The 16,032-nt window shown below is 35.1% G+C and overlaps 1 long non-coding RNA gene across 1 annotated transcript in view; it reads right to left on the minus strand.

Annotated features, from left to right (window-relative positions):
- Positions 1-7,897: 7,897 nt before the first annotated feature.
- The window catches only part of LOC122817005, a 270,601-nt gene continuing 262,466 nt past the window's right edge, over positions 7,898-16,032 (minus strand). The window contains exon 3 of the long non-coding RNA XR_006367134.1: positions 7,898-14,319. This is a non-coding gene — a long non-coding RNA (uncharacterized LOC122817005). The remainder of the gene's footprint in view (positions 14,320-16,032) is intronic.

Consider the following 16,032-nt stretch of genomic DNA (forward strand, 5'->3'; position numbering starts at 1 on the left):
AAATTATTCTGTGAGCCTTCATCTATACCAGGATATTATCTGCAACCTTACCCTTTCCTGTAACCTGGCTAAACCTAATTCTTACTTTAAAGGCCAACTATAGACAGAAACTGAAATTTCAGTAATATCCTGATCAGTCTTCTATGCAGTATATTGAAAATTCATTCCACCCCATACCCCAAAAATTACATCATGTGGTGAACATACTATAATGTTATCCTTCAGCCCAGATATTATCATCGCTATATGTCAGTTAGTGCTGAGGATTAAAGCTATTAACAAGATACTTCCTGTGACACAGTGTTTTATTTCCTCAGCCTTCATTTTCCTAACTGTGTTTTGGACTGAATATGAGAAAAGGTCTGTGTGAATCAGTGCTTTACCCTGGTAAACAAATACAATAAAATGAAGCAAAATAAATAAATAAACAGAGAGATGTCTTCTTAACATAGTAAGCTATATGTCCTCCATGATATGACACTATTTTGCATTTATTTTACTTCAATCCCCTCTCGCCATTGACTAAAGACTGTCAGCATTTTTTGTTAGTATTCTGAATTTCAGTTTTCTTTATGTATCTTTGAAAAAACTGTCAGTAGATATTTTTCATTAGTGATGTTAAGTTCATTCAGTTGCACACTGCTAAATAAATTTTATGAGCATTTTATTGTTTCAGTAAGAAATAGTGGTGGAGTCAGAATGCTTGTTTTTGTGCCTTCTGTATATATCTTCATCATCCATAACCTTATTTAGTCTTTCAGTTTCTCAGTTATAGGTGCTATTTTTACAGTCATTTATTTTTGTGCAGCCTATTAATGTGAAAATAGCAACTCACAATGACATTTTCTGCAATGAGCCAAAATGATGCATCTGATCCTCTAGAAAATACAAAATAAAACACAACATTTCAAGTAAAGCCAAAATACTTGAGAGATAAAATAATCATACTCAAATAAGACAGAACAAGAAATAATTAAATCAACATTTCTTTATATGTAATTCCATAAGGATGAGGTAAATCATTGTTTCTTTAGATGTAGTGTTGTAAGGTGAGATTGTGGGGGAAAAGCTTGTGATGGGAAAATGTGAACTGTTTGTTTGTTGTTGTCCTTTAAGGCTGATAGGCGATATTTATATCACTGTTGCATAACAATGTTAACAAGGGTTTTATGCCTAAAACCAGAAACTTAATGGATTCAGATGATTCAAAATCTTAAACTTTTTCAAGATTTTTTTGGATGACCACCATATATATTTCCTGAGATATAACTTTCAAAATGCAGACTGTCTAAAACCTATTATATTTATTCCATCAGTTCTCAAGGCATTATAACTACTGCCCATTAATTTTATTTTTAGAAGAAATTGCTGCTAAATATAACAAGGAAAGTATGAAGTGAATATCTACTGGAGGCCTTCAGTCTAAATCCAGACAGATGAGTATTATTCATACATTTTAAAGTATTATTGCAGATCCATTGTCTCTTTGGAAAATACTGTCTCCATGAGATTTTCTATCATACTCTACCCTCTTTTTTATGTACCAAATATATCCTGCCTATTGATGTTAATGTGGGTATCCGATACATAACGTAATGTATATATATAAAATGGTACTTGGAACACCAGGAGAGCCTGAAAGCACAAAGGTTCCTTAATGCAACTTTATTATTAAAAACAAAAATAGTGTTTTCTCTACTCTCTACAAGTAGCTTCTTCAGAGGAATTATGGCAAAAAAGGCGCCAAACTTTTTTGCCATATAAATACGCTTGATCACATTACATCACTTCCTGATAATTTTGTAAACAAAAGTTATTAATTAAGAACATTTTTAGAACATTTTTTATAAATTAAATCATCAGTTATTTAAAAATCTAATTATTTAAAAACAATTGAATCAGTTATACTTGTATGTCCTTGATAAAACAGCTACACAAGGAAAATTAAAAAAAATCAATATAACATGAAGTGCAAAACCATTAATACAATAACTCGAAAACAAGAAAGCAGAATAAGTGTATACTCTCTGCAAGTAAACTTGTATATCGAAAATGTCTACCTGTATAAAACAAGAGCACAATAAGAGACCAGTAAAATAGTAAAAATTAATGAAAGTTGGTAAAATTAATACAATAATGAAATTATTAAAAGCTGATGCTTTTCAAATTACCTTAAAAAGGACCTATATTTTAACACTGGTGCTATGTTGCAGCTCTCATTCAGCCCAGGCATATTAGAGGCGTCCAGTTTAAGTTGCCAATCTAGCTCACGATTCTCTAGTAAGAGAGAAATCGGACCGCCTCTAATTGTAATGGGTATATGGTCTATACCCATAAATAAAAAACTGTGCCCTGAGTTGTTTACTATGTGTTTCGCTAGTGCGTTGTCACATTTGCTGTTCCTTATAGCGTAACAATGTTGGTAAATACGTTCCCTAAATTTCCTGTCGGTTTTACTGACATAAAAGGCTGAACAGCAAGCACAAAATGCCACATAGATAATTGATTTTGTTTCACAGTTAATTTTAGAATGAATATCATGTTTTCTCTGCCTAATGCAGAAAGTACTGCCTGTACATATTACATTACACCAGTTGCATGAACCACAACTAAAGCAGCCTTTTAGTCTATTATAAGTATTGGATTCAGAACCCCTTTGAAGTAACTCTTTGATGTTACATCCTCTTTTATACACTATTCTCGGTTTTGTCCCCAATTTCTCCAATAGAAATGTGTTACAAGTGATAAAATACCAATTCTTTTCAATTATTCCTAAAATTTGCTTGGAATTCAAATTGAAAGTAGTGATGAAACTCAAAGGGTATTTCATAACATTCATTTCCAAATTGACATTTTGGGAAGGAATGGTAGAGGTAGAAGCAACAATTGCCTCCTCTGCATCGGGCTTCCCCACTATTTTACTACTGAGTAATGGTTTGTAAAAGCCTCTAGATCTCTTAGACTCTACTTCACATATTAAGTCATCGATAGCACCTTGTGGGTATCCCTGGTTGATGAATAAGTTTTTTAGGAAAGAACATTCTGATGTAAAATCTAGTGAATCACTACACATCCTTACTGCCCTCACCAGTTGCCCTTTCACAATAGCTCTCTTTAATTTAAAAGGATGGGAACTGGTGAAATGCAGGAAGGAATTCACGTATGTATCCTTCCTGAAAATGGTAGATTTAAATTTAGAGTTGGATCGATCTTTTGTCAATTTGACATCGAGGTAATCGATCTCTTCACTAGCAAATCGATGTGTAAATTTTATAAAAGGATGTCGTTTGGTTAATATAGTCAACAAATGATTGTGCTAAAAGTGCATCCCCTTTAAAAAGTATAAAGACATCATCAAGGAACCGGGTGTAGTAGCAGATTTTCTCTTTCCAAACTGGGTGATTGAAAACAAAATGTTTTTCCCAGTAGGCCATGAACATATTCACTACACTAGCCCCGCAAGGGGAGCCCATTGCTACCCCCTGTTTTTGAATGTAAAATTCCTTCTCAAAAATGAAAAAGTTAGAGGACAAAACTATGTCAAGTAACTCTGTGACGTTGTCAATTTCTGTTCTTGGTGCCTCTAATTCATGTAGTAATAGCCCCACCCATTCAATAGCCTCTTGGTGGGGTATAGAGGTATACAAATCAACAACGTCAATTGTGAGGAAGCTATGGGAGCTGTGAAAACCCATACTGTTGATGTTCGATAAGAAGGACCAAGAATCTTTACAAATACTGGGAATCAACTTCAAGTATTTGGAGAGCAAAAAGTCTATATATTTTGAACAAGGGTAGGAGATCGAGGACCTCCCATCAACTAACGCTCTCATAGGCGGGTCCCCAAGGTTCTTATGAACCTTGGGTATACCAAACATAACTGGGACTCTAGGTTGCGTAATATTAATATATTTGTAAGTATCCAAATCGATTCTACCATCAATAAAAAGGTCCCTATAATAACCTCTCAGGCTGTTAATACAGCCATTCATTTCATTAAGTGAAGAGATTTCATAGGCTGGGGAGTCAAGAACTGAGGTAATATGTAAAAGAATTGGTATTTTATCACTTGTAACTCATTTCTATTGGAGAAATTGGGGACAAAACCGAGAATAGTATATAAAAGAGGAAGTAACATCAAAGAGTTACTTCAAAGGGGTTCTGAATCCAGTACTTATAATAGACTAAAAGGCTGCTTTAGTTGTGGTTCATGCAACTGGTGTAATGTAATACGTACAGGCAGTACTTTCTGCATTAGGCAGAGAAAACATGATATTCATTCTAAAATTAACTGTGAAACAAAATCAATTATCTATGTGGCATTTTGTGCTTGCTGTTCAGCCTTTTATATCGGCAAAACCGACAGGAAATTTAGGGAACGTATTTACCAACATTGTTACGCTATAAGGAACAGCAAATATGACAACGCACTAGCGAAACACATAGTAAACAACCCAGGGCACAGTTTTGTATTTATGGGTATAGACCATATACCCATTACAATTAGAGGCGGTCCGATTTCTCTCTTACTAGAGAATCGTGAGCTAGATTGGCAACTTAAACTGGACGCCTTTAATATGCCTGGGCTGAATGAGAGCTGCAACAAAGCACCAGTGTTAAAATATAGGTCCTTTTTAAGGTAATTTGAAAAGCATCAGCTTTTAATAATTTCATTATTGTATTAATTTTACCAGCTTTCATTAATTTTTACTATTTTACTGGTCTCTTATTGTGCTCTTGTTTTATACAGGTAGACATTTTCGATGCACAAGTTTACTTGCAGAGAGTATACACTTATTCTGCTTTCTTGTTTTCGAGTTCTTGCATTAATGGTTTTGCACTTCGTGTTATATTGATTTTTTTAAATTTTCCTTGTGTAGCTGTTTTATCAAGGACATACAAGTATAACTGATTCAATTGTTTTTAAATAATTAGATTTTTAAATAACTGATGATTTAATTTATAAAAAATGTTCTAAAAATGTTCTTAATTAAGAACTTTTGTTTATAAAATTATCAGGAAGTGATGTAATGTGATCAAGCGTATTTATATGGCAAAAAAGTTTGGCGCCTTTTTTGCCATAATTCCTCTGAAGAAGCTACTTGTAGAGAGTAGCGAAAACGCTATTTTTGCTTTTAATAATAAAGTTGCGTTAAGGAACTTTTGTGCTTTCAGGATCTCCTGGTGTTCCAAGTACCGTTTTCTACAGTTTGTTTTTGGTATATAGTGGTTTGCAGTAATGTATATATATGCTTATTTCTATGTGAAAAGAACTGCTTACATTATATTTTGGCACTGAATATGACACTGGATAAGTGCTTTATTCTACAGTCATGAAGTTTCCCACATTTTTGAAGTATTCCTGTAGAGGTTGGTGTAAAAGTTGAGTCCTTGTGAGTTTTGCCGCTACCTTGCATAATCTAAGTTTTAGATTGCTTCATACATAATTATTAATGCTGACTAATAAATGCTGTTCTTTTTGTTAAACTTCATCAAACTGATTACACTGAACAAACTCTTTGTTGTTATTATAATTATTATTATTATTATCATTGTAGTTGTTATTTTTATTGTTGTTGCTATTCCATTGTGATTAGATCTGCCTTTCAAAAATAATTATCATTTTCCTATATGTTTTTAAAAATGAAGATTATGTGTATATTGTTATATTGTTAATGTTTGGTATGACTAGTTAAACAGTGTTTTTGTCCTGCTTACTAAACAAATTCACCAGAAACCACTTCCCTTTCCAACAAATGTTATGGTATTCTGGCTGCTTGAAAGAGATAGTTGAGTTTATTTTTTCATCAGCACATTCAGTAGCACAGTTGTAAAATAGCCTGATTGATCTTCAGACAGCAGCTTAACAAAAGAATCCACACAAGAACACTGAACAGTTAAATTCATAACAGATTTCATTGGGCAAATTTATTTTCAGAGACAAAAACTACATTGGTAATGTACTCTTTTTAATTGTACATTTTAGTTCAGCAATATGTTATATGCAGTATTGGAGTGCTTTCCACACAAATAGAGTAGCAGTGAATATCTTCCGACAAAATGTTTCCTTTGAATGAAAAAGAAAATTAAAGTACAACCAGGAGTACCAAATTTATGAAGCTGTCTACATTTTTCCTGATAAATAATAAAATGGAAGTCAAACACCAGGGATGACTGTTTCTCTGTTCCTAAGAGCTGTTTTTGCGTGCCTTAGTAAACTTTTAAAGTAATGCTAAAATGAGTAGACAGTTTCTGTTTGTAAGCATACTTACAAATTTGTTATAAAAACATGCCTAGTACATGTACTAAATAATCAATACGGTAATCAGATTTCAACAGTATTATACCAAACATTTAGAAACTTCGCACAAGCATACATATATCCTTCATAAACCAGTTTTATTCATTACTAGTTGGGTCAACCTTATCTATATTTTTGAGCTTCAAATTAATTTTATTATTTAGAAAAAAAATCTTCTTTTACAAGCAGACAGTCAACACTCATTAGACCCATTATAGAGTACAACGCCCCTTTTGGAATGTACCTCACAAGACATCTGCAGCAGCTGGAAAGGCCACAGAAGTACCTCACAAAGAGGATTACTAGCCTCAAACAAATATCCTACACTGACCACCTCAAAAAACTCCAGCTTTACTCTGTAGCATATTGCCTACTCCGAGGTGATCTCTGCCTAACATATAAAGCTATGTCAAACCCAGAGCTGTTAGACATGCTACACCTAAAGAAATCCCAATCCCTCCGAGCTGCACACTCTAGGGACCTAAACCTTGTCACCACAATAAACAGGACATGCTGGAGGGATAGATTCCTGTCCCAGAGATTTCCTATACTCTGGAACAAGCTACCCATCTATGTCAAGCAAAGTTCTTCATTAGCACTCTTCAAGAAAAATCTTGATGAGTGGATGGGAAATAGGAAATACACCCCGGGGATCACTTCTGTGTCTCTGCTCGACAGTGGCACAGGAAAATAACTTTCTTGGGTGGCATAAGCCATGGAACCTTGTTGGCTAGGCTTACGTAGGCCCTTGGGCCGATAGCCTAGTACCTACCTATGAACCTATAAGTAGTACACAATTTATTATTAGTTAAGAATGGAATATCTGCAGTGACAGAGAATTAAAGCCTGAATGTTTTTAAAGATGTTGTCAGATGGTAACATTGGTAAACCTGAGCATTTAACAGAAAAGTTTGCATACTGTTATCACTGTCTTAAGAATCAGCATTTCTAAGCAGCAACTCAAAACTTTGCTGTTGTAGACTATTTGTCATATAAAAAATAAACCACTGCATGTAATTATTTGCAATGAACTATTTTCAACATAAGGTTTCACGTTAAGTATCTTTTTCACTGTAACTAAACATTAATTACATGCAACTGTAGCACGCTCTCATTATATATTTGATTCCTGCATTTAAAATGCAATTGCAATGCAGCCACAATGAAAACATTAATGTTACCAATGTGCACTTAATTTGTATTCGAAGTATAATCCACTGTAAATCAACACATTCCGATCGATGTGTTTTTCAATGCATTAGACTGAAAACACAATGTACTCCAATATTTTAATTCCATTGTATACTAATGTAACAAGTAGTTTTCACATTATATTCTAATACAATGTAATACATTCAGTATTTCAGATTTAAAATGTCAATGCAAAAAGGAAGTTTATATTACAGCTGTATTTGTTAGCTTGTTCTATAGCCATTTTATTAAAAAACAAAGATACACAACAGTTATAACATGAAAAGAGGCTATGCCCATAAACACTTCTATTGTTTCGGCAGGAATAATTTAAAATAACTTTCTTTTTGAGGTATACTAATATTAGATCAGAAGATGAATATGATGTCAAGTCTTCAGTACCTCTTCTTTTCTTTTGGACTGAATTTTGTAATCTCTTTCAAGGTGATTCAGGTGTTACTAAACTCACAGAACAGAGATGACAAGTATCCCTTTCTATTGCATGTTTTTGATTTCTGATAAAAACAAAAAGCTTTAAATATTTAGTAAATGTTTACATTTCTTGCTTGACAGACATTGTCTACCATGCTTTGCATGTTAATTGTTTTATGTTGATATTAATATGTTGATATAATGCATTAGTATTTGTGTGACAATTAATTTTAAATGATATACTTACCTTCTTGCAACATACAATAATTCCAAATTTTATATATATGTGTATGTATGTATATGCAGCTGTGCACTATGGAAAGATACCACAAGCCAGTCTTAAGATTAAAACTTTACCTGATAATTCATGGAAGCCAAATGATGCAAAGGTCAAATGGAAGCCACCCCATCCTATCTGGAAATAAAAAAATGGGCATAGTGCAGAATATCTATTTCTACTTTTGGAAACCATATCACTAGTGCAACTTGTGCTCGTTTGCTATACTGATGGTTAATACATATGCATTCATCAAACTGCCAATCTACAAAATAAAATATTATAAAAATATTATAAGCCTGCAGTTCTACAAACATCCCTTTAAAAAGTAGATTGCACAATACTGCACAGAAAGGGAGACTACTGGTCAGACTGAGTGTTCTTGTTTTTTTTTATGAGACTGGATGACACCAGAATTAGCATAGTTAAGATCCGGATGTATGGAGTGAGGGTTGGCCCACAATGGCCAAAGTAATGCATTGTTGTTTTGTCAGTATCAATGTTATCAGGTGACTGTACATTTGTTGAAATAATGCAATGAAACTAAATTCATTTTGGGTCTGTTCTTACAATCAAACCTACACCATAAATGCAACCGTACAGACAGGTAATTTGTAAAGTCTTAACAGAAACAAGAACAAAAGTCTACTAAAACAGTAATATTTGGAAAACCCAAAACAGGCCTTGCTACTTTGGAAAACCCCAAAACAGGGCTTGCTAGCAACATTATGGAACCTATCAGTAATGATTCCATACCCAGTTTGCCTGATGCATACATACATCCGAGAACACATCAATCACAATACTTCGCGGATGCTTTTTCTTTTTTTCAGCAAAGTTGATACAGCTGCTACTTCAGGGTCATAGAAGAAGAAAGTGAGCAGAAGGTCATTGAGGATTTAGCACTCTGGCCTGCAATATGTTCTGGGAGTAGTACTGCTCTCTATTTACAAAACTAGAAGATATGTCCCTCCTAGAAACAGGGTTGTGAACTACATTCTTAGCTATGGACAGTGGCATTATTACTGACACAAATTCACAGGAAGAAGTTGAAAATGACTGTACCACAAACCAAAGTCATTCAGAGGGTGCAGAGGATGCTCAGAACAATCTGTCATGTCTGGAGCAACAACAAAACATAAGCTTTAATGATGTTATGTGAATGTGTATTACTGTTATTTTTACAGTATAGTTCCTAAACATGAAATGGTGCCAGGCCCACGGTATGACAGTTCACATTTCACTGTAGTATTTTAAAGAATTACATATATGTACATACATATGTGTGTGTGGTTGTATGAATTAACTAAAACTACAATTATGCCTGTGTGTGTGTGTTTGTGTGTGTGTGTGTGTGTGTGTGTGTGTGTGTGTGTGTGTGTGTGTGTGTGTGTGTGTGTGTGTGTGTGTGTGTGTGTGTAGTTTTAATCAAGCACTGCAGCTTACTTACACAAATGCATACCTTATTTATCTGTATCTACCTATCTACCTATCTACCTACCATGGTGTTTTATAGAAGAGCAAGTTAATAGTTTTATTTTTTTTAATTGTTGCACTTTCTGGAAGCTGTACTAACTATGGAGTTAAAATAAGGTAAAGATACTGTGAACATGAAGCCTCAAACAAGGGGGCTAAGATTAGAAAATTTAGTTTAAAGGTTTGTGGCTTCATTGCTTCATTAAAAACTCACTGTCCAGTCTTACAGCATAAAATATTTTATGTAGCAGACTCCAGCTATATATGTACAAAGACTGTGAGACAGAAATAAATAGCACTGATTGTAATTCAGGTTTTACCACTGCTATTAGTCAGATTTCATGTTTGCTTTGTTGATATTGTTTGTCCTAGCGTCTCCTAAAGGCAAAAGAAAAACTGTACTCTGGCATGTCTTCTTCTGTGCTATAGGCTTTGCTGGCATACTTATTGCATATTCTGACTTCAGATCATGCAAGAGTATTGTTTAGTTATTGTTTTTATTATGGAAGAAACGTTCATTATTTAGTTCAGTTACTTAAAACCTTTAGGGACCCCCCCCATTTCCTACATAAAAATAACTTCAAATAAATAAACACTGCATAAAAATGTGCCATGTCATAAGTCCTATTGACACTACACACACACACACACACACACACACACACACACACACACACACACACACACACACACACACACACATATATATATTCACTGCATCACTGCCATTATATCTAACACTAACTTATATGAACTGGCCCATATCTGCCATGCATTTCTGATATTCTGGTTTCTGCTAACTTAAGATAATTAGGTGAATATCACTTCTGAGCTATGACATTTTATTCTAATCTTCTACTTGGAACGTGCTACCCTTTTTGTGTCTTTCTCTCTTCATGGCATCATTGACTTCTGTATACTGGGTTACATGTTGCATTTTACCAGGTTATACATTTAAAGATGCAATTTATTATTGTCATTAGAAGGAAATAATCAAATAGACTGATGCAAATGTAATTCATGGGGTAAAGGTCCCAAATCATATGCCCCATTCAAGTGTGACAAAGGAACATTGGTGTAGCACCACATACACATGGACACTGATGGAATCAAACCCAGAACTATGGGTAAAAGTGATGACAATGTACCTTGTTGCAAAACTTCAATACCTCTTGCATCTTTCATTTGATGAGAACTTTTATTTTTTTAAGACTTTTTATACTTTCATCAAAATACTTATTTGAATATGTTTTTATACTTTAATCGGGATTTTATCTTGTACTTCACTGGTTATTGGTACTTTTGTTACTCTTTAATTGTAATGTGCTTATCTATTGAATTTTGAGGATAGTCAAAAGCATCTTCTATGAAATATGACCTATCCCAAGGTGCTACAACTTTGGAGTTGGTTGAATTTAGTTGAGGGGTTTCTGAGGCCTTTGCCTGCTTGGATATTGGGGGGGGGGAGGGTAGGTGGTCATTTGTTTTTTCTCGGATAACTTGTAGTAACAGAAAAGATCTGCCAGGTAGGATATGGTGAAAATTTGGAGTCATCTTTTTACATAAAATCTAACTTTAGTCAAATACTAGAGCTGTTCCTAGTAGTACAACTGACTTAAAAGAGAACTACATCCAAAAACCAAAAACACATATGTTCTTCAGCATATCTTGAACTTTTCTGCATTACTAATGTCTCTGTATGAAAGTACGTGATTATTATTTGCTAATTTGTTGTAGCCAAAAATGGCCCAAATGTGGGCTGCCATGGTTTATGATTTTGTTTTACAGTCAATACCTTTGCCTCCCTGAAGTTTTTTTAGAGGGATAGAGAGAAATCCCTATGATGAGATAATTCACCGTGGTTCTCTCTGTATCAGCTTACAGCAGTACTGTGACTACCTATAACTGTGTTTCCATTGTTTTTATTAGTGCTGATACAGCATATTAAGGTAAGGAATGTTTAGTGATAAGCTTGAAAATGTAGCTGAGATAATTGCTCTTTTTTAAAGCGAGAACTGTAATTTAGTGTGTGTGTGTGTGTGTGTGTGTGTGTGTGTGTGTGTGTGTGTGTGTGCGGCAAAGAGAGAGAAGCCTGACCCATGTGATTAACATGTGTTACTTGGTTTGTGTTGCATTCATATTGTGGCTGGAATTACAGATTTTGGTAATAATCTTCCCAACCTAACTCACTGACTTGTCTCAACAAAATACTGTATGCATCGCAAAATGCTGTAACAAAACACCAGAAAAAACATACACTTTACAGAAAGTACAGTGAAGAAAAAAAATACAAAATCAAATAATGACAAACCTAAGAAGCGTAAGATTAAAACATTTTATTTCTTTGTGGCACTTAAGATTTTGACTAAAGGGAAAGACAATTTGCAATAAAAAAACTAATCAAGTGTTGCGTTTTCTTGTTAATTTGTATCTGAAAACTAACCTTGAAAGTTTTGCTTTTATTCAGACACTGGACCACACTTTTTACATGAGGTGTGATGCTGGCAATCTGTGACTGATAAGGTATATTTAAATGCCATCTTTTAAGATCTGCTGTTTTCTTTAATGGCTATGTAGCTGGAATAAGTGACCTAACCTAATTACTCTGCCACTCCTAGCCTTCATGATGTAACTAATGATGAGATAAATGTAGGAAAGAAAGGCAACCAGAAATAAGTTCAGACATAAAACAAATGGCAGAATTATTTAGTTATGTTCTTTTTTCTGTATGTGATGTGTTAACATTGGATTACATGGAAGGAAGGTCAATTTTGGAAAGAAAAAATTGAGATCTGGGTGGAATTCTCCTTTGCACCCTGTTTAAATATTGTAACTGACCTAAAATAGTTGTTATAATATAACTGTACCTTTTAATATGCAGCAGTGTTTGTTGAATGTAAAAGCCCAGCTACATCACTGCCACATTAGACAGGAGACAATGCAAGCATAAGAAGAGTTATAATGCCAAAATGGATGTTGTTAGGCTTCTGCATCAACAGCAGTATCATTTAGGAAAAATTATTAACAGGTAATGTGAAGCATTTGCCAGGAAAACATATGTAAATGAAAAAACAAACTGCAACATACATTTCTGTAGGTTGCAAGGGCTGTCCCTTTAAATGCTTTGTTACATTAGAAGATTTAATTAGTTGCTCATTTCTTTAATCTGTTGATCCACTAAGCCCACTAGACACAAATGCCCTTTTCAAATGTGATTGGGGAGCACTATCTAGTTGAGTAACTTGCTCAGAATCACTCAGTCGGCAAACGGAGGTGATATGAATCAAACCTTGTACCCTTACTACAAAAGGAGACCCATTAACAGCTCAAATCCTTAATTCTCTGCACTAATTGCCAGATATGCTCATTTCCAGAACTCTTCACTGAGCTACATCTTTGCTAATATTACTGCTCTGACCATCTACTATGGCAGATGAGTTCTTGGCATGCAAGGAAAAAGAAGCAGGGAGACTCTAACAAAGCTGTCTGAGATGCCAGCCTCATTTACAAGCTAAGCAAGGGAACCTGCCAGCTGTGTCTTTGTCATGTCTTTAAAGTCCGTTGGCAGACCTGCTCATCTTCCTTTTGGCTGGAGTTGCACAGACCTTGGCCCAGATGACAAACTACTGATGTGGGCAACTCAAGTCTTCCTTGTTACATCTCTTACACGGCTACTTGACAGACTGAACTGCAGTCTGTAAGGCTGTTTTCCTTTCAGTAGTATCTTCTTTAGCCAGCTTAAATTTACCTAAAAAGGGGTTGAGGGAGGTAATTACCAAGACAGTCTGAAGATCAACCTCATTTTCACAAGGCTACTGCTAGGATTTGACACACAGATACAGTGGGTATACATTTAATTGCAGTTCTTTACCAAAACACAACTAATTTTCTTTTTCAGATAGTTCAACTGATGTAACTACTGCAGTGCAATAAAACCAGCTGGAGTGCCTGAGAACAGCTACTGACTCATTTGCATATGATAGCAGATTTAAAAATAAAGACTTAACCTGCTGTTTTATGGTGGGATGTGACATTGCCTGAAGTCATCTCAACAGTCAGTCATCAAGAGTCATGCATCCTGGGAGGCTTCAGTTTTAAATGATTTTACACTGCAGAAAATTTGCAGGGAAAATAAAGTGATATCTATGTTCTACACTCTGCAAAAATGGTCCTGTTTTTCTTCATATGTATTTTGTGACAAATGTATAACCAGTTTCATATTTTTACTTTAACAGGTTGCTATTAATGTTACTGTTCTTCTCATACACACATTTCTCTTGACATGTCAAAAAAGGGAGTATTTAATGTACAGAAAAATAAATACAGTCTATTTAGGAATAAATATGCTTAGACTCCTCCACTGATGTCTTTATCACCTGATCAGCTTGGACTTTTGCATTTCTTCATAATCCATATCTACAAATTAACTAATGTGAAGAGAAGAGACATCAGTACAAAACAAGTTTTCATTAGAAGAGTAGAACTGAGACCTTGAGTTCCATTTGGGTTGCAGAGCTCAAACAAGCTTCCTTGAAACTGGAGCTTCTGTGATTCCTTCCGTAGGGCTTCCCAGATGCTGGCAGCTTCTGCCTGGCAGTCCAACAGTGTTGACATGGCACAGGAATGAAATTCTTCCCAGTAGCTGAAAAATGTATATTCATGCACATTAAATATAAAGTAGATGGAAGTACTTCAGTTCCTAGTACAGAATATGATTGTTTATAAGGAAACACTAGAAAATGAAGGGTAAAATAAAATAAAATAATATTGCAAGCAATGTCAGTTTTGTGTCAGTTTATGTGGAGTCTTCCTAGTTTTTCTGCATATAATAAACCCTAGTTGTAGACTTTTCTTTTCTGACAAATACCCCTCCCTTTTCAGCATTTGAATCTTGAGATGTGTCATCTAATGTGAAAATCAAATACCAAACAGATGGCCATTAGTATGTTATGTCTTGGATAGGTAGGAGCTTCAGCTGATGAAAAACATAAGTATGTTACAGTGCTTATCAGTGCCAAAACACGCAGAGATGGAGCTCTAATGATGACCTAATTGACCTGGAGGTGACCAGCCATTTGGACACTAGTGGAGCCAGCACTGGAACAAGAGAAATTAGTAAAGTGACCTAATCTGATTGTCTGTCCCTCAAGGAATATTGTGCGGCATATCACAGGGATTGTCTGTCCCTTAGGGAAGGTTGTGAGGCATATCACAGGGATTGTCTGTCCCTCAGGGAAGCTTGTGAGGCATATCACAGGGATTGTCTGTCCCTCAGGGAAGGTTGTGAGGCATATCACAGGGATTGTCTGTCCCTCAGGGTAGGTTGTGAGACATATCACAGGGGGATGCAGCTCAGGATAATGCTTCCCTGGTGGAAACCAGAGACCTAATAGGTGCCATTCACTCACAAGGTGAGGCAAAACTGCTGATGGGGCTACTACACTCATGTAAGTGATCGACAGCTGCATATTGTCTAACTGTATACTAAACCCTGGAGCACTTACAGTTGTATGCAGGGAGTTATGGGTATAAGTGTCTCAGTGGTTGCCTAGGTGACAGCAGTGCCAAGATCTGCACTGTTGGGCTAAATGGCCAACAGGTCCAACTGAAGAAAAAAATTACAAAAAAATGCAAGTTAGAGTGCAAATCTGATCTGTCCCATACACCTGTGTTGTTATCTGGACGGCTACCTAAAGTCAAGGTGGTGGAAGGAATTATTAGGAAGATATAAGTCTACTTACCTTTAAATAAAACTCAAGTCTAGTCTCAGGAGATTATTTATCCCTTACACAACATAGTGCTATCCTTACCAGGAGCAGCACAACCAATGGATCTTCAAGGCTCATAAGCTGTCTTCATACTAAAAGTCCTCAATGTATCATAGACCGTGACATTAAGGCAAACTGAGTTATTTATTTATTTATTGACATTTGATTACTAGGAAAGTCTGACTGGGTAGAAATCCATTTTCAGTGGAGACCCAGGGAGAAAAGCTCCAAATTATTATAAAACATTTTAAGAACAATAATTTCACAATCTTCAAAAATAAAACAAAAACACCTGCACTTTAAATAATTATAACACATTAGACATAATATAAAAACATTGGTTAAGAATCAATACAAGGTATATGACAATCATTTAATATTTAGAGAAATTTGGACAGATTGTTGAACAATTAAAGGTAAGTTAGTCTAAGGCAAATAGGAACTGCAATATGAAGTGAGGGAAAAACAGGCTTATGGTATGTTTAGAGAGAAAGTCAGGAAGGAGAATTAATAGCAATAAGGAAGTAAGAGAAGAAGGGAGAGTAAGGAGACATAAGGAATGAAAAGGTATTTGTTCACATTTAGGG

This window comes from Protopterus annectens, chromosome 12.part0, assembly GCF_019279795.1.
Source record: "Protopterus annectens isolate FY-2018-M chromosome 12.part0, PAN1.0, whole genome shotgun sequence".
Lineage (NCBI taxonomy): Eukaryota > Metazoa > Chordata > Ceratodontiformes > Protopteridae > Protopterus > Protopterus annectens.